General features: G+C 43.9%; 1 long non-coding RNA gene across 3 annotated transcripts in view; it reads left to right on the forward strand.

Moving 5' to 3' along the window:
* LOC116667949 overlaps positions 1-20,280 on the forward strand; it is a 173,661-nt gene that overhangs the window by 65,329 nt on the left and 88,052 nt on the right. For 2 of the 3 annotated variants that reach the window (XR_004324949.1, XR_004324948.1), the window contains one exon: positions 20,009-20,219. The exons of the other annotated variant lie outside the window; for it this stretch is intronic. This is a non-coding gene — a long non-coding RNA (uncharacterized LOC116667949). The remainder of the gene's footprint in view (positions 1-20,008; positions 20,220-20,280) is intronic. 3 annotated transcript variants of the gene reach the window in all.

Below are 20,280 nucleotides of genomic sequence, written 5' to 3' on the forward strand. Positions count from 1 at the left end.
AATGAATGAAGAATTGAGTCCCTGTACCCTGGGGCAGTATCTCCAAAAACCATAAGGCTGAGTCTACCTCCAGCCGAGCAGGAGGCAACAAATAGCCCAGAAAATCAACTTCTATAGCTGCTGGAGTGTTACACTCATGACTATGGGATATTTGGAAGGTCTTTTCTGACTTGATTTTGATTCTTTTTTCCTCCATTATCACTCAGTTGCCAAATAGTGCCTCTTTTCTTCTTGCATCTCCTCCAGAACCTAGACCTTATGAGAAGAATCACCCTTCAAGTCATCATACATACAGTTGACTGTGCTTTAATCTGTCGGGCCACCTAAGTACGGTGATAGGGTGGACATCTACTTTCTGGTGGTGGTTTTATATCAACCTTGGGCCTTTCACCAGTTCCCTCTTCCCCCTGGTTCTCTGCACCTGCTCATTGTAGAGGCTTGTATGGTGGTGCCATGAGAGATTGCTTTCTGACTTTATTGTTTTTAAAATCGGCTTGGACCCAGTCTTTCCTCAAGTTATTTTCAGGATATGATTTTTTTGTGTTTCACTCCTGTGTTGGTTTTGAAGGAAATATTGAGAGACTTGGACCTAGACACCTGCCATTGTCTTTAGCCACCCCTCCCTTTCATCTAAAAGCTAAGTTTTCTAATACAAGTATGAAACAGAATTTATCATAATTCAGAGTTGGAAGAAATGTTGCCTTTTGTCCAGTATTTCTGATCTGTCTGGGCCATCTTACTGTGGCTTGGTCAGTTCTACTGGCGATTGTCTATAACATCTTTCTCCACCTTAAAGTGAGGCCACTTCCTAGGCTTCAAGATACTCTGAGAATCTGGTTTAGCCAGCTCTGCCCCTATCTGCCTGTGGGCCGTGAGTCTTTCGAAGGTGTATGTTAGCACCTTTCCTGTTAGCACGAGTCAAGGATTTCTTCCCCAGCTATGGTACTAGACTGTCTTAAAGCATGGCCTTTCTATAGCCACACTTCCTCTGGTGAGATGACTTTTTCAACATTTCAAAACCCAAGATTTACTTCATTTTTAATTAAGTGGTAGATTAATCTTTAGAAGTTCTTAAAGTGTTCCCGAGTATTGAGGTCTTTGGACGGCCAAATGGTACAAAGTCCGCCGTGGTTGGGACTTGACACTACTGACTGTCCTCAGTTTACAAGGACTTCCAGCTTCTAAACCTGTGTGCCTTAATGCCACCAGGTGGCATCTCATGACGGTGCTCCCAAAGGAGTGAAATGGCAGCCAAGACAGTCTACTGAGGAATGATGGCCGAGGTTGGGATCAAGGATGGCATCCTTCTGAGTTTTTTTAGTGGATTCATTGGCTCCACGTATCATTTAGGCTTTGGTGGAAGAACATTATGCCTCTTAAACACTTGAGTCTTCTGGGCTCATTGGTGCATGCCTTTTCCCAGAGTGATATTTGACTTAGTATAGGGGAAGGACCCTAGTGGACTGCCACCAGAAGTGACCGTGGGTTTGGACTGAAAACCATACTCACAAGATTTAATGGGTTTTAACCTAATGTTTACTGAGCATTTTAGAAGGCACCAGTGGGAGAAATGAGGCATGCATACCATTTGCATTTCATGGAGAAAACTGCAAGCTACCCCCGAGCACACACTTTGCTTCTTTGCACAGGGCACATACACGTGGCTTCTGTGGTCAGCAGTGAAGATGTGTGGCCCGCTTTGAAAAAATGAGCTGAGGCCTCCATTCTTATTAATCAGTTACAGAATTCCATTCATACAGGCCCAAGGCTTGCATGCTGACTCATTATTCTCTCTGCACAGATCTGGTTCACATATCAGGCTTTTCACACTAAATAGACTTAAGATATGGAATGCTGAGTCCTGTAGTTTGCCAGAAAATGGTACTATGAGATGACAGAATGAGATGCATTTTTCAGACAAGCCTGTGTCAGCCTAGACCAGGTATCAGAATAGACCGGCTGGGTACGTGAGCTTCAAGACCACAGATCTGTGGCACATAAGTGCGGAGGGGATCATGGGATCCTTCTAGGTTGGGGGTGGATGGCTGATGTAAACCCCAGATCCAGGCCTTAAAAGAGTGTGAGACTGGGGCCTCTTTGCATGAAGGGATGGGATGAACAGTGCGAAGATCCTGGCAAACATTTGAGTTATGACTCCAGCACCCAGGCTTCAGTAGCAAATTGAGTTTAGGTGGCAGCTATGGCTTCTGGAAAAGCCTTGGACCTATAAAAGTGGGGCCACAGTACTGTGCTGGTCACCAGTCCGTCAGGGGGTGGCCCTGCCTGAGAACGCTAGTCTCCTAGCAGAGGTAGTCACCTCAGGGCTCCAGATCTTTCCTCCCTGGAAGTGGGAAGGCTGCTCCTGTACTTAGCTGGGCAATGCCTACCGGCTCTGTACCAAGTCACTCATTCAGTGGGAGTGCAGTTGGGATAAGAGCCCCTGTGGTTGCAGGCCTGGGGTCGTGCCCCCATCAGCTCGCTCACACAGGTGAGGAATGACATGCGTGGGTACAGTTCCTCTTTCTCAGATGTGTTCGCTATGTACTCTAGAATGTATGTAAAGGCCATGCCAACCTTGGTATGACTCTATTCTAGTAACATTCTTTTTTTGGCCACAAAAGGCTTTGTTTCCATTTGGTCCATGGCTTGGGAGGGAGCTTCAGGGTGGTTAAAAAGCTGCCTAGTGGGTGCACAGAGAGGCTCAGGCAGAAGCCCTTACACCAGGGGGTGCCAGAGGGGCCCCTCAAAGGCCCCTGGACTCTGGACTCTCTTAGTGGTGCCTGAGGATGAGCCTTTCAAAGAAACTCACCCAGCCCATCCTGGGGGCTGTCCGGCTTGCAGAGGCTAGTCAGGTGACTGCCCATCTTCTTAGTGGGTTTCAAGTCCTCATTAAGGGAGTGGCTCTCCAGGAAGTCAGAGATGGGTGTCTGCATGGGCAGACAAAAGATCCTGTTTCAGGTTTTTCTTCAAGGCTACAGCAGCTCCGGGGCATCCAGGGATGCCCACTCACCTTGGGATGGTTTCTGCATGTCCTGGATAGGGTATGGCCTCTGTGTTGGCTTTGCATCTTCAAGAGATGCTCGGCATCCTCACAGTTTTCAGCCAGTTTACAGAAGTGTCCCAAGCCCTCCAGAGCCACATCATGGGGGTCAAAATAGAAGCCCAGAGAGAGAGGAGGTTCCCAGATAAAGGCAGATCAAGTGGTGGATGGAGGCCTCCACCTGGGGTAACTATTGTCACAGAACTAAACACTAGCTTTACTGTGTGTGGGAGAGCAGAGCCATCTAGTGACAACAAGGGCTGTGCTGAGGGAAAGCGCCGTGTTTACGCAGGGCCAACAAGAAGTCTGAGCAGCTGACGCTCAACTTCCACAAGCCTGCAAAGGGTTTCAGGGAAACATGGCTTAAGGCAATGTGAGGAAGGGGAGTCTCAGGGTGCAGGATCAGCTTGTGCACAATTCTGATTGGTTCCTGGTGGCATCACGGGGACTGACATGATCCTCAGGCTCCAGCCAGTCTGGGGGCTACATGCTCAAGGTCATCATAGCGTTGACTTCTCCCGTCTGGTAGGGGTTTTAGTATCTGTAAAAGCAACCTAGGAATGTGCACCAGACAGTGTTATCTATGTCCATCAGGGAGGCACTAAAGATTCCGTGATTGCTGTCTGATTGGTGCATTGTTTAAATTGTTACCAGTTCTCCCCGCCCAAATGCTACTTGTCACTACATGTTCACATTCTTCCAATTGTTTATTCTTGAGCTGAATTTTGTGACTCAGCAGAGGCCTGGGAGACTAAAGCTTTTCTACAAACAAGAGGCAGGGGGAGGTCGTGGTTGGGGGTGGCACAGGGAGTCTGTCCCAAGTAGGCCCCATGAGGTCCTGCTCTGTTACATTATGATGAATCATGGTTGATTGGCAATATAAGAGCTACGCTCAAAAAGTGGTGTTGCCTGGACGATGGCTGAGAAAATGATTCTGAAGGTTGTGAGTGGAAAAGAGCTTGGAGGTTGGTCAGAGGCTGGGAAGAAAGTGTCCCTGGTTCCGTTCCGTCCAAACGCTGCTGAAGCTAGAGACCAGCAGGACTGCAGGGCACATTCTGTTCTTGTTTGAAGAACATCCCTTTTTATCAAGTTGTTTAGCAGGGCCACAGGCTGCAGGCTCAGGAACTCTTCCTGGGGGAGACCTGGGGAGTGGACCTTGGGGAGAGACCTGAGTAGAACACCAGGCTGCCATGCTGGTCCTTCATTCATAGGTACAGAAAGACCTAGAACTGACTACGCAGCTCTAGAATTCTCTGTCATGACTGCACCCTTCAGGAACAAGGCTGGAGAAACAGATCCAGGGAACCCTCTTACATTCTCAGTGAGGCTGCCAGGACCCCAGACATCAGAGCACTGAGTCCTTACCAAGTTGTGCATGGAGCAGGGACCTCATGCTGTGAGGCCCCAGCAGAGCAAAGTAGGCACCGTCATGTGCTGCCCAGACCCCTCTTCAGCAATGAAAATCTTTTTGCCTCCACTTTTGGAAAGGCTGCTGGCAGAGAGGCATCGGATATCAACCCTCCATTGTATATGTCTTGGATGCCATCCTGTCCTCCCCCCTCCTCCTGGGCACTGTGCGCAACCCACAGCCAGTCCATGATCAGTGCAGGGGTATGACAGCTGGTCCTCCCATCCTAACTTGGTATGCCATGAAGGGCCATCCTAGCTTTAGTGTGCCCCGTGGGGTTGGCTGAGCCTTTCTGAGACTGTGTCATGTTCAACCTCTCCCTCTGCCTGATCCTGCTTCCTTCCCTTCCACAGGGGGTAGCCTCAAGGGGACTCTCTAATAAGTTTCCTGCAGGTACCTCTCTGCTTTCCAGGGAACCCGCCCTGGACAGCCTTCATTCCTGCCTCCATGGTCCCTTGTTGCGCAAGGATGGGTAGCCTGAGAGACTGGCTCATGTCTTCCATCTTATGTCTCTGCCCACCAGACCACTTATTGGTTACTCTCCACAAAAATAGATTGTCAACCTTGTTTCATGCAAAGTGGGCAAAGCTGCCTGAAAATCTGCCTGCTGGGAGGGCTTCTTACCTCCCATTCCCTTTCGGGCCTTCCACTGACTAGGGCCATGTGACTGCTCCCCAGCGTAGTCTGTGCATCCATCTATAACCTAGGTTTGCACCTTTCCTCTTGGGTTAATTGTAAACACCTCAGAGTTGGGTGGGTTGAGAGCTGCTGCATCAACAGAAGAGGGTGCCATGGGATTCCCAACCACCTGCTCATGCCCTGTGCTGTACCTCTGGAGTTATTCATACTTGGTCTTCATTATCATACTTTGTGATGCTACATTGTGGTGCTTGCCTAACTTTGTGGCCCAAGAAACCCAGTTCATGATGGAAATATCTGATCCATCAAACCTTATGGTCATGCAGTGTCCTACTGTGAGGCTCTGGCTTCTACCAGAGCCAAAGAGCAATCCAGAAGCAATTATTGAGGAGAATAGGGCACGGCCTCACTTCAGTCCCTTAGGAATTGTGATTTTCTCACTAGGACCGTACAAGGCACTTTACAGCGTCTGTTACCCACAGACAACTCCAGTGTGAGTCAGCTGTGTCACGGGGCCCACGTGGCAGGGCAGCTTGGACCTGCTGTGGAGTACTCCTTCTCTGGGTTCCATGTCAACTTGGAAGCTTATGGATCACCTGGTGGATGAGTCTGGGTGGTACCCCTATGTGGTCTGTATTGCCTCTAAAGTCTAAAAAGTACCAAGAACTGGGCCACCTTCATCCTGGTTGTGTGACTTGTTCCTCACTTGAGAGGGAGTGTTCTAATATGCCAAGGCCATTGCTGTGGCAGGAGAGCCTTCAGGAGGCTCTCACCAACTTCCGGTGCTCATCTGTGTGGCTAAGTCATCTAGGATGCTTGCTTCTTGTTGTTCAACAGGTCGAGCAAATAATGCCATTAGCATTATGGAGCAATCTGGTGGCCTTTGGAGTATCAGGACAAACATGACCCTTGCAGTCTCCATTGTGTCAGGGCAGGACAGTTCTTAGAACTTTGAGCATGGTCAGTGAAGGTGTGTAATTTCCACGCCAAGTGAAGGCAAACTGCAGCAAGAGTGTATGTGGCTGAAACTAGCTCTTGCCAGTCTACTGACTGAGTCTGGTGTATATTTGCCCAGCTGGATTATAATGCCAGCTGAATGAGGGTAAGGCTTGGCTGCAGTTTGTTTCTCCAAGAATAACTTCTTGGTGGTCCCCACTTGGACATTCTTTGTTTACTGTTTCCTAAAGTGTGGCCATGTGACTGCTTAACAAGTGTTCCTTCCTGCCTTAGCAAGGACAACTACATTTATACCAAAATATTATGCTAGACCAGTTGTATGAAGTCCTAACTGGTATTGGGTCAACAACTGTAGGTTCTTTTTTTTTTATTATTATTATTATTATTTGGTAAGAAAACATGAGACTGACCTTGACAAACTGAGATGCACAATTCAGTATTAACTGTAGGCATAATGTTACACAGTAGACCTCTAGAGCTTATGTGAAATTTCATACCCATGTAACAACTCCACTGAGCTTTCCAGTGGTTTCCTTGTATGCCACATGGCAAAATGGCATCTGAGGGGATCTTGCAGCACCTCCATTGTCTGCTACTAACTGTGTAGAGTTGACTGATAAATTTCACTGCAACTTCAAAAGCAGCAGTCATCTCCGGAGTGGGTGCTCCTGTCACCCATGCTTTTGTGCAAGCAGTAGCTTTCCAAGGCTTGCAGTTTTTTATGCAGTGAAGTCATGCCTGCATATGGAAATCTGAACAGTGTCTGAGAACCTGAACGCTGATCTTAAATTGCTTATTTCCAGAGGTTCTTCATACACTGCAGAAACGACAAAGCGACTTTCTGAATCTCAAAATGGCAGAATGTCTTTTCCTAGAAGCCAGCAGAGAAGCCATGTCTGTGCTTCCTGGTAATCGTTATGTACAAAATGATTCTGCAGCTCTAGAGTCATCTCTGCCACCTCCTAAAATGTTAACAGTATTTACTTTATTTGGCATGCCCAGATAATTTGAATGGATCTGGGTTGTGTCTATTTTTTATAATGGAAACTTCTTATAAAAATTCAGGTGCTCAAGAAATTACCCTTCATTAAGACGTATCCCATCTGTGCATTCTGAAACCCTGTCCAGTTACAAAACTGAGATTTTCTTTTATTGCTTGAGCAGATGTTATAGACAAGCAGTAGTTAGCATCCTGTCCTGGAACTCTATGTAGATTACTACATGTAAAGCAGGTTTACCAGGATGAGTCAATTCAGATAGTCCAGCTTATAGATCGAAGTCGGAAGAACTTTAAGCTCTCGATGAACATCTTCAGCAGTAGATTCAATGGGAGATGATGGTACAACTTTTATTCTAGAGCTGTCTACCTTAGTGTGCTGCTGATGCTTTCAGTGTCAGGGATATAAAGCAACTTTCAGAGTTTAGGAGTGTAGATTTTAAGTTAGGAAGCAGTAGACAATGAGGCAAATCCAAGGAGAGTGAGACTAAATATTCCTTTGAATCAACTGTAAATTTTACATGTAAAATTTTGCTTCTGTGTGTCGCACAGCCTTTCTTCTGGTGTCCTAGGAAAATGAATGGCTCTTTACCCTTTCCTGGCTCTTCTTCCTCTGCTTGGTAACCTATTAAAAGGAAACCCTGGTACACTATTGGAATGTAAATCAGTACAGCCACTATGGAAAACAGTATGGAGGTTTCTCAAGAAATTAAAAATACAATTCAGCAATTCCACTTCTTGGTATTCAAAGAAGACAACTCAAAGATATATACACTCCCACGTTCATCATAGCATTATTTACTATAGCCAAGACAGGTGGATTCCATAGGTGTTCACTGACAGATGAATGAATATATATACACACACACATACTTACACATAACCACATAAGACCATTATTCAGCCACGAGGGGGGAAAAACTCACTATTTTCAACAACATAAGTGGAGCCTGAGGGCATTATACTAAATGAAAGAAGTCAGGAAGACAAGTACCATGGGACGTTACTTCTATGGGGAATCTAAAATAAAGTTCATAGATACAGAGAACAGATGGCTGTTTTGCCAGAGATGGGAGGTAAGGGATAGGCTAAATGGCTGAAGAAAGTCAAAGGGAACAAACTTGCAATTATACAATTGTGAGGACAGAATATACAGCATGGCAACTCTACTAATAGTGTATTGCATATTTGAAAGTCACTAAGCATAAACCTTCAAGTTCTCAGGACAAGAAAAAGAAGAATCCTGTTGTCTGTAGTGATGGATACTAACTAGATTCATTGTGGTGATCATTTCACAACACATGCAAATATTGAATCGTTATGCTGTACATGTGAAATTAATATATGGTAGGTTAATATACGACAACATTTAAGAAGGTAGAGCAGAAGGCAATATGGAAAGGAATAGGAAGAAAGGTGAAACCTTGACCACAGGCAGGGTGGGGGGGCTTTTCAGGGATATGGGTGACCTATGATACATACAGGGATCTTAGGGACAATAGGAAAACATTTACCAGGAAGAAGGTTTTCTCTTGAAGTCAGACATGGTCAGCTCTACCTTGCTCAGTCATTTGGCTGACATGTGGAGGATGTCCTAGTACTTCATCCCAGGGTGGGCTTTGTTCTACTCTGGAACGTGTTTCACCGTCTTGCCCAAAGGTGACAGCTGAGTTCACAACCAAATGTGTGGTGTTAACACAAAATCAGCTGCACTGTACTATTTTCTGTGGAGCATTCATCCAGTCCTTCTTGGGAGAAACCAGTACTTGAGGCTGAAACACAACTCAGTGCAGCAGTGCTGAATGACAAGATTCTCTATAGACAGCTTCTGAGTTAGTTAGCAAACAAAGGCCAAACTCCAATGCTCTACAACAGGAACTGTTCATTCTCCTCCTCACAGGTCTGTAGGGTTGGTGGCAACAGCTCAGTTCATGTGGGTTCCTCTGAGACCCAAATATATATAATGGCCAAGTTCCACTGAGGATTTCCAAGCAGGGAGGTGCTTTGTTGGGTTTGCCCTGTTATGTCTTCAGCCTACTCTGGGTGTGAGCAGCCCAATTATATGAAACAGTCAGACTTTGAACAAGAAGGAACTTGGTGACTCCATACCATAAGAGAGGAGCCATATCCAAAAGAACTTGTTAGTTATGATTCTTTCCTATAAATGACTCTCAGTCCTGCTCACTGTGGTGCTCAGTTTTTGTGATTTGCCTGGACAGGAAAGCATTCCATCTTTCCCAATTCAATTGCATCAGGACCAGGTGCAGGTACTCTATTTAGAGTGAACAGAGATCCAGTCTGTTCTTGTATATTAAGCCAGGGACAGATGCCTGACTACTTGAAGCAAGTGCCCATGTGCTGCTTACGTGGCTCCCGTCTTCCCAAAGGGAGCATAAGGAAGGGCTGTTGAAACGAAGCTCTTTCCCACCTACCTCATCTACCACAACTTGCTCCTCTCCTGAGAGGATAACTATGCCTCCTTTCCTGCAGGAATGGTCAGCAGAGCCATTCCAGCCTGCTTGAGTTTATGTTCATTTCTCTCAGCTTCTCTGGTATTTCTTTTTCTGAAAGGATAAACTAGAGATTGATTGAGGGGACCAACAATTCAAGGGCCAAGTTACTCCCATGCTCTGTATCTGAAAAGAGGCCATTATAGGTAAGAGCGTGGGCTCTTGAATTGCCGTTTTGTACCACAACTTGTCTAGTCAAGGATGGGGAAGTGGGATAACAAAGTACAGTCACCTCAGTTACCTGTTTTTGTTCATCTGGAAGTATGTTAATTCGTTTTTGAAAGCTAATTACATTGGTTAAAGAATTCTTGCTTGAGAGTCTTTAACATTTTGGATATACGGGTCTAATGCCTTCTTGTATTCATAGCTTCTGTTGAGAAGTCTGCTGTTAATCTTATTGAGGCTCTCTCTTATGTGATGAACTGCTTTTCTCTTGATGTTTTTGAAACCTGGTAATATCTTTAAAGAGTTGGACTATGATGTGTTTAACTGTAGATCTCTGAACTTACTCTATTAAGAGTTCATTGAGCTTCTTGACTCTGTCAAATGTTTGGTCAGTCATTCCTTTATATATTCTTTCTGCCTGTTTCTACCCTCTCCTTCTAAACTACCATTATATACATGCTGGTATGCGTGATGATAATATTCACAAGTGTCTGAGGTCTAATTTATTTTTTTTTTACCAGACTTTAATCTCAATCAGTCTATTTTCAAATTCGACTCATTCTTCCAAGAGCTCACATCCACTATGGAGTCCTTCATAAGAATGTGTTATTGTACTTTTCAGCTCCAGAATCTGATTCTTTAAAAAAATTCTATTTATTGATATTCTCCACTTGAGACATTGTTCTCATACTTTTAATACTTTACACATGATTTCCTTCTTTGAAGATATTTAAAATAGCTCATTTAAGTTTTTTTTTATGGCAAGTACAAGTCTGGGTTTCCTCAGGACAATGTCTGACTGAATTTTTCCCTGTATGTGGGCATGTTTTGTATGCCTCACATTTGTTAAATTGGATATTCTAAATGATGGGCAGCTCTGGGGATGATGGGCAACTCTGGGGGATTAAATTTCCTTAACCACAGGGTTTTTTCTGGCTAATTAGTTTGTGAATTTTCTAATTTCTGCAAGGTCTTAGTTCTTCATGTTTAGCCATTGAACCTTCTGTTTAGTTATCTTCGCTGACTAACCATTAGGTGCTGTGTATGTGTTGAACACACCTTTAATTATCTGGCAGTTACAACTCTGCCTTAGACTTTACTCTCTACTGTGAGAGCCTCAAGGTCAGAAAACTAATTTCTTACTCCTTGCTAAGATCTCTTTATGGTATATGCACAGCCATGCACTTGTATGTGACCTTCTAAAGTCCCAGAAATAAACTGGAGATTTCAAAATCCCCTATGAATGTCACCTTCCAGCCTTTCCTTTCAAATTTTTGGTTAGTCTTTTATTTGCCCCATCTGGTAATGCTTTCTCAGACATCTGTTAAACAAACTTTTTTGACAATCAAACAGAGCTGGCTCACTGGAAACAACACTATTCCCTAAGTAAGTTCGACTAAAGAATCTCTGATAACAGGGCTTTGACCTGTCAGGTACATCCCAATAAAATAGCTACTAATTTCTGGAACAAGGGATTTTTATGAAGAGCCAAATTCAATTCTGCCCTACAATGGCTGCTCTTTTTTACAGCTGCCTTTGTTGCAAGGCTGTTGGTTTTCAAGTCTGCTGCAAAGCTGTGGGGGGTGGGTATTGGAATAAGACAAGTTAAAATGTCACAATGCTCACTGTTTTTACTAAGTATTGGCCACATTTTTCTTGAATAAACTCTTTGGATTGTTGCATCTGGTTAACTTCCAGAGTACTGGAAAAGTTAACGCTGAGAATTTCTGTGATTGTACTCACTACTTTTATGTAGGAAGATTTTTGGAGACCCTTACCTTTCTGGTAATGCTTATTCCAGATGTGTTGACAATACAGGGGGGAGTTCTTCCAAAACTACTTTGCTTTGACTTCTGATCAGCAGGCCTTTGTGTGTAGGGGGGCAGGGTGTGATGCACATCATGAGACCCTGCTGGATAGAGCCTGGGCTGATGTTTTTCTTTCTCCTGACATGCCTGTTCCTTTGTCTCAATAAAGGGTTCTTCTTCATCTTAGAATACTTGGGGTGGTTCAAGGTGATGTTTATCATTATACGGTTGCCTGGAAGAAGTTTCCATTCTAACTACCTTCATACAATTATCACTGGAATTTGATTACATGAGGAACACTGTCTGTTGTCCTGGGGCATTCAAGTCTTCCCTCACAGTTCCAACACACTTGGCTTTCTGATCAGAGGAGGCCAATTTCTCAAGGGATAGCATCTTACATTCACATAGAGGAAGCAAAAGGCTGAATACAGACAGTTTATTAACTAGGTGTCCTCCATAGTGTTTTTAATGGATGCTTTTGGAAGAAATAGGGTTGTCCCAGATGGACTGAAGGCAGTGTCCAAAATAGTCAATGTCAGCACCTTCTCTGAGAAGGCAGGGGACCAGTCCAAGACTCACTGGAGCAGACAGAGTTCTGAAATAATTTCATTCACTATGGTCCCTTGATGCTGGGCTCAACTAACTTCAGTGAGGCAAAATTATGAGCCAGAAATGCTTCTCTTGAGAATGTAACCAGTGGATATAGTACATCCTCTTGGACCTCAGTGATAAGGTCACTGTGTTTCTGAGGTGCTCTGTGCCCTGACTAACCCACAGAGGGAGTCAGATCATTTCAGCCTGGCTAGTTTCCATCTCAAGGGGTTTTGAGGTTGCACCATGATTTCTGAAGTTGAAATTAGGCTTCTCATTTTAATTCTGAATTTCATTCTTCCTCAGAGATCAGAGCTCCAAATTGAGCCTTACTCATTGGTGGGCTGTCTCAGTGCTGACTTGTTCACAGTTGCTATTAGTGGAGCTCCAGTCAAGATGGGTTGAAATGGGGAATGGGCTTTCTGCCTGAAGCTGAGTAACCTTTCTGAGATTTTGGTAAAAACCCAAGGGTTGAAAACCAGATTGAAGGAGTTTGCAGTGGGATGCAGATGACAAGTATTTTGCCGTTCTCCATGCTGTGCCAAATACATGTAGACACAGAGAATGTGGCATGGAACATGCCTAGCCTCTGCCACTCATTCCTTCCTGAAGGTTCTTCTCTCAGGGGAAAGAGGGATGGGCTCAGTACCAGTGGAGTAAGGCTATCAAGATTCCATAGCTAAGCTCCCAACATCCATCCCCTTGTGTTGCTGTCTTTTGCTCTCCTGCAGAGATTCTTTAGACTAAGTATCTCATTCAGCCCTGCCTCCATTTCAACTTCCCCATCGTACCTGCCAGAAACAAATGTCTCTAATAATGGGATAATACTTTAGTTGCCTTGGATTCGAAGGATTGTTTTACTTAAGTCTCATGTGTTTTAAATCTGCCATAAGGTGAATGTGCATTGTTTAACTAATTATATCTTCCTTAGAGATCCTGAGATTTTGAGATTTTGTTAGTCACGTTGGAAGAAATCTACAACTCATTTTTCCATTGGGGTGAAACACGGCTGCTCATGTATTAAGTTTCTACACCTGGATGATTAGTTTAATGTCAAGTGGTACCTACCTCACTTTTAGTCCATGAGGAGAATTATAATCTGAGAACTTAATTTTTTCCCATTTATTATTTGAACTATATCCTTCTTTGGGGTCTAGAATAGTATTGATTTGAGCATTTTATTATTTTTTTTTTGGTGGGAAGGGTGTAATTCTTACGTTCCTCCAACACTTTCAGCTCTCATTGCCTAGAGTGATACCTGGTTCTCGTGTACTTTCTTCCCATTTAAAACGCCCGTGCTTGAGTCAGGGAGTTAAGAACAACGTGTTCTTAAACCCCTTCTCTTGCTTGCAGTCCTTGGCAGAACCTAGTCTGGGAGGATTCCTGCGGTTGGAGTAGATACTCTCCTGATTCTTGAAGTGTACTGTTTCGAAAGTGATTTTACTTGGACTTTTGCCCACAGGGGTGCATACATATGGATGAAGGAGGGACGGTTTTTGACCCTGAGCATCTGATCTCCTGCTGGACAAGCCTAGGTCTTCCTTTTTTCCTTATCTGCCTGACAATCCTGTTCCTTTTGTTTCAAAGTTCTGTCTCATCACAGAATATTTGAGATCATCCAGGTCAGGTTTTTCCCCTTCCCTGGAGGAGTGTTTTGCACCAGTTTACTGCAGGCAAGACCCAGTGGATGTTGATTACATAATATTTATTGTGGGGTTGAGTCATCAGCGTCAACTCCCATACCTCTGGCTCTGATTCAGGGTGTGTAGTTTTCTTCCATCATTATGGTGAAGGTCTGAAGACAGGAACCCATTAAGATTTGAGTCTGAGTTCTCTGCCAATAAGCCAGACTGGTTTTCAGTCTCTCAGTTGTTCTGAGGTGGAGCTACAACCCAGGTTGCCTGGAGGACTTGACACAGGCATGCCGTCTTTATGGAACTCCAGCTCTGGCATTCCCTACTGTGATAAGTGGGCGGAGGTGATACTGAGTGAAAATCAAGGTAGGAACACATCTTGTAATCTTGCCATAAAGTTAGAGTTAAACAGCCTGGCACTTTTACCTGTTGGGTCCTTAATGGCAAAATTTTGAAAGAATTTTCAAGTTCTGCATAATGATCATCTTTATCAGGCTGTTGATGCATTTTTAATAACATGCCAGTCAATACAATTAGGAAATAAAATAGAAATTTGTTGATCACTAGCCAACTTTTGAACATCAGCTTGTCTCCATGTGCTTACTGTAGAAAAATCACCAGTAGGATCTTTCCAATCAACAGCTTCCATCCATTCTTTAATATATCTTATTGTGTACGAGGTTCTGTCTAATGATACAAATCTGAGTAGCCAGGCTGATGTTTCAGTGAGGAGGACAAATTGGCAAACTCAAAGGAGTCTTCTTTCACATTGGGAAAGTCCTTAGCATGTAATTCTGCCTTGGTCCAGGGGCTGTATGTGAGTGGTTTGGTGCCATCCTCACTGGACATGGCTGTAAAATCGGCTGTCATTATAGGAGGGCAGTATGGCTGGCCTTCTGCGGGGGGTCAGTCTTGGTGTTGTAAAAAGTTCAGAGTGATGGATAGCATGGAGGAGAGCCTTGTGGACACTGAGAGGAAACAGGAAGGGGTGGAGGAAGCCAGGGAGAGAGAGCTCTCAGAAACCTCAGAATTGTTCCAATTTGGAAATCCTTTAAGATCATTGCGAGTTAGTTTCTCTAAGGGATACAATAGTGGATTCCCCATTATGTGTTCAGAGGCCTCAAAATACCAATTGAAATACTCTTCAAATCCTCATTGTCCTAAATCTTTTTTCCAACTGAATGTGCAAATAAACTCACTTAAAAATCTTAAATAAGCTGCAAGAGGGCCCACAGTTTCAAACTGCCATGGGTGCTTTTAGTCCAATGCAACAAATTTACAAGAGGAGGGCCCATAGGTTTTGAACCTAAGATGAGTGAGAGTCCTGCACAGCCACTGCCCCTCGGCAGTGCCCTTAGAAACCAAACTCCCCATGAGGGAGTGCTCACCCTTTACCTTTAAAGGATTCCCTTTCCAGATAAAGGATTCCCTTTCCAGATAAAGCCCATGGCAGGGCAAATCCAAATAAAGGCTTTAGAACCTTGCCCAAAATCAGAGGTTCAGAACCGAGAGAACTTACCCTCATGACCCAAGTCACCATGGAAATGATGGAGTGCAAGGGACTCTGACATGGGACTTACTCCTATCTGGGGCAGGGCTGGAGGTAGACGTGAGTCCCTTTGACTTCTGTTTCTGACATACATAATGTAGTCTAACAATGCTTAGATTCAAGGCTGCAAAGAACAAAGTTTGATTTGGAGCCTTAGGAACTACAATTTGGGCTACTCATATACCATATGATCGCACTTAAATGTGAAATCTTAAAAAAAAAAAAACTCATAGAGGACACATGGGTGTTCTGCAAGAGGCAGGCGACATGGTGTAAGCAAAATGGCTGATGGTACAAAGTTGCAGTTACAGACTATGAGATGCAAGGCTGTAATGTCCAGCGTGACAACTACACTTCACAGTGTGTTGCATATTTGAAAGTTGCAAAGAGTAATCCTTAAAGTTCTCATCAAAAGAAATTATGTAACTACAAATAGTGACAGGTGTTAACTAGACTTACTGTGATCATTACACAGTATGTGAATATTGAATCATCAAGCTGTACTTCTGAAATATAATATTGTGTATTAATTATACCAAATATTTAGAAGGAAAGGAAGGAAAATTTTGACCACAGGGTGGAGCCCTTCAAGGATAGGGGTGACCCATCATATGTACAGGAATCTTTTGGGGACAAGAAGGACACGTTTACCAGAAGGAGGGTTTTCTCTTGAAGTCAGATATGGTCAACCCCGCCTTTCTCAGTCATTTGGCTGACACTTGGAGGGCAGCCTGGTTACTGTGCCCCAAGGTGGTCTTCTATTCTGGAATGTCTTTCACTCTCTAGTCTTGCCCAAAGGTAAAAGCCAAGTTCACAACCAAATGTTAAGTTGTGTCGTGTTAGCATAAAATTGGCTGCACTGCACTATTTACTATGGAAATTTTATTACCTCATGCTGAGAGTTTTATCTCCTCCTCCTGTCTGTCATGGGATGGCGAATGCGGTCATAATCTTCTAGTGGAACCTCAAAAGTTGAGGGTGTGTCTAAAGGTATTTCTCAACCTACCACCTCTGCAGTTTGTCTGTGCTGGGGGGTCAGGAGAGCTGTTTGTCTCCTGTGCCTTTGTATTCCAGGACCATGTTGATGACTTCATCCTGGCTGTAGAGTCCCTGAGGAGGGTCGAGTTAGATTACTCACTTGTATTCAAGTGTAATCCTTTGTTTCTACAAAATGACACATTTTTCAGCAAGTCTATTGCGTTTTTTTCTCTCCTAGAAAGCAAGCAAGCTAAAATGCCTAATGGAAATGGTCACTTATCCAATAGTAGATCCTCAGAGTAGTATTTTCAAGTGAAAGGCTCCTACTTTGAGGGCAAAACTTACCAGCCTAGGTATCTGCTTGGGAAATCCCACCAGTCCTCTAAGTAACTAAAAACAACAAAAACATGTTTATGTGAAAAGCAAAACTTGATATTCAGCATTATATGGCAAAAAATCCTCATTTATTCCCAGAATCAATACTTTAAGTTGATGTACAAAATGAAGAACTAAAATGGTGGTATTTATCAGAAGAACCTTATTTCTGTATGAAATGAGTCTGTTTAGCTGCTAATTTCATCCCAGAGGCATGGGTGAGAGAATGCTGTAGGCTCCCACCCGGTTTCTAGAGCATGTGAGGCGTTTGGCAGTGAAGTCTAGAGAGCTCATGTGCCAGGCTGTCTTGCCCGGCAGTTGGCTGTATTGGGTGCCCGCCTAACTTGAAACCAGCATTTGAGGATGAGCCACAAGTCAGCGCAGCAGTGCTGAATGACTCAGAAGCTCTCTGTGAGAGAATCTTGTCAGTTAGCAAACAAGGCCCAAACCGCAGAGGTTCTACCAGTAAGAACTGTTTATTCTTGTCCTCATAGGTCTGTGGGTTGGTGGGAGCAGTTCTGTTTGTGTGGGCTCCTCTGAGACCCAAATATGTTTAATGGCCAAATTCCACCGAGGATTTCCAAACAGGGAGGTGCTCTGTTGGGTTTGCCCCGTTGTCTTCTGCCTGCTCTGTGAGTGTGAGCAGCCCAATTACATGAAGCAGTCAGACGTCGAGTAAGGAGGAACTTGATGACCTTATGCCACAAAGAGAGGAGCCACATCCAAAAGAACTTGTTACTTACAAGTCTTTTCTAGAAATGACCCTCAGTCCTGCTCACTGTGGTGCTCAGTTTTTACAGTTTGTCCGGACAGGAAAGCATTCTGTCTTTTCCACTTCAATTGCATCAGGACCAGGTACTCAGAGTGAACTGAAATCCAGTCTCTTGTGTATTGACTCAGATGTCTGACTACTTGAAGCAAGTGCCCATGTGCTTCTTAAGTGGCTCCCTCTTCCCAAAGGGAGCATAAGGAAGGGCTGTTGAAACGAAACACTGTTCCCACCTACCTCATCCACCACAACTTGCTCCTCTCCTGAGAGGATAACTATGCCTCCTTTCCTTCAGGAATGGTCAGCAGACCCATTCCAGCCTGCTTGAGTTCGTGTTTATTCCTCTCAGTTTCTCTGGCATACATTTCTGTGAAGAAATAAACTAGAGATTGACTGAGGGGACCATCAAATCAAGGGCCAAGTTATCTCATTCTCTGTCTGAAAAGAGGCCATTGTGAGTAGAATGTGGGCTTTTGAATTGCCCTGTTTTGTGCCAAAACTTGTCTAGTCAAGGATGGGAAAGTGGGACAAGATGGGACTGTCACCTCAGGTTTTCTTCATCTGAGAGTGTTACCAGGAAAAGTGAAATAAGAATTACCTCAGTTCTTAGTCCCCTAAAAAGAAAGAATTTTTAAGGAGAGACAGAAAGAGTGATATAGTACACTCCCAAGAATTGGGAGCGGGCCAGTCCAAGAGGAAATATGGTGCCACTCTTTTGTTTTTCCATCTTATATCTTGGCTTAGGGGTACTTTTGTGATTGATTGATTGATTAATGACTCAGGTTCTTTGAGTGATCAAGTTGATTGACAGCTCAGGTTCCTTGTGCTCTGGCATGCCCATCCCCTTTTGGGCAGGTTTTTACCCATGAAGCACATAGAGAAACCAATGGGAGGGGGCTCAGACTGTAATGTTAATTACATTATAATGGGCATTGGGTCAAGTTACGCTGGGGCCTTCTCTTATACGCAGCTGCAGCGTTTTGATTTTAACTGGCTTCTTTTGCTGGCCCTCATTTAGAGAAAGTAAAAATTTCCGGAGTCCCTTATCCTGAATGCAGACATACTGTTACTTTCTGGGTTGTTCCTTTCCCCTTCCTCTCCTCCTGCCCAGTGCTCATTTCTATCTAACTGCCTAGCAGAATTATGTTAATTCATTTTTTAAGGCTAATTTCATTGGGTAAAGAATTCTTGGTTGAAAGTCTTTTTCCTTCAACATTTTCAATTTGTGGTCCTAATGCCTTCTGGTCTCCATGGCATCTGATGAGAAATCAGCTGTTAATCTTATTGAGGCTCCCTTGTATGTGATGAATGGCTTTTCTTTTCCTTCAAGGTTCTTTCAACAGTTGGACTATGTGTCTAGTTGTGAGTTTATCCTACTTTGGATGGAGTTCACTGAGCTTCCTGGATGTGTCAGATGTTTGTAACCAATCTGGGAGGTTACAGCCATTTCTTCAAATATTCTTTCTGCCCTTTTCTCTATCCTCTCCTGGTACCACCGTTATGGACATGCTGGTCTGCTTGATGCTAGCATCTACAGGTGTCTGAGGCTCTGTTACTTTCTTGCTGTTCTCACTGTAACCTCAACTAACTTACCCCCAAGTTAGATATGAGCTGGTGGAAGAGTGAATCAGCAACTGAGCTTTTCAAGCGAATTTGTTTCTGTATCTTGCAACTCACGTTTCCATTTCATTCTTTAAAAATTCTATTGATGTTTTCTTCTTGATGAGACATTGTTCTCATACTTTACACATGCTTTCCTTTACTTTTTGAATGTATTTAAGATAATAACTGATGGAAGTTATTTTTTTAGTAGTAAGTACAACATCTAGATTTCCTCAGGGACAGTGTCTACTGACTGAATTCCTCTGTGTGTGGGGGCTTTATTTTTTTGCTACGCCTCAACTTGTAGTTAAGTTGGACACTTACAATGGGCAGCTTTGGAAATCACAGGCAACTCTATGGATTAGGTTGCTCCAATCCAGGGTTTGTTGTCGCTGTTTGCTTAGTGACCTTCGGAGAATTCTGCCAGGTCTTAATTCTTCATGTTCAGCCACTGAAGTCTCTGCTCAGTTATCTTAATGACCCAATGAGAGGGCTGTTTCCTTAAATGTTTTGGACCAATAAGACTTCCAGTTGTGGATGAGGTGCTCTGTGTGTGCTGGGGCACACCTTTAATTATCTGGCAGTTTTAACTCTTCCTTAGCCTTTATTCTCCACTGTGAGAGACTCAAGGTCAGCAAGAAATAAGAAATTAGGCTTTCTCAGGTCTTTTTATGGTGTGTGCATAGCCATGCACCTGTGTGTGGCCTTCTAAAGTCCCAGAAATATGCTTGGAGCTTTTTTAGGTCTCCTGTGAACATCTCTTTCCAGTCTTTTCAAGGTTTTTAAATCAATATCTTGTTTTCCCTATCTGGCAATGCTGCCTCAGAGATCAGTGTTAAACAACTGAGATGCAGGCAACATGCATGTTGGTATCCTCGAGGCTGTGCCCAAAACAAGTAGGCACAGAAATCGTGGCATGGAACATGCCTAGCCTCTACCACTCGTTCATCCAGAAGAATGTCAAACCTCCTAGTTTCTCCTTTCAGGAGAAAGAGGGATGGTCTCAGTACCTGTGGAGTAAGCCTATCATGATTCCATAGCTGAACTCCCAACATTCATCCTCCTGTGATGCCCTGGGAGAACCCAGCTCCAGAGCATGAGCCACTATGCAGGGAAGAACTGCGGGATGACCAGACGCTGTGAAGGAAGGTTCCTGAGTCCTGCTTCATCTGGTGAGAGAGCAGGCAGCAATTCAAGGTGAGAGGCATAAATCTGCCCCATCATCATCTAAGAATGTCCTCTAAGCACTTTTTTGGCT

This window comes from Camelus ferus, chromosome 2 (assembly GCF_009834535.1).
Source record: "Camelus ferus isolate YT-003-E chromosome 2, BCGSAC_Cfer_1.0, whole genome shotgun sequence".
NCBI classification, from domain to species: Eukaryota; Metazoa; Chordata; class Mammalia; order Artiodactyla; family Camelidae; genus Camelus; species Camelus ferus.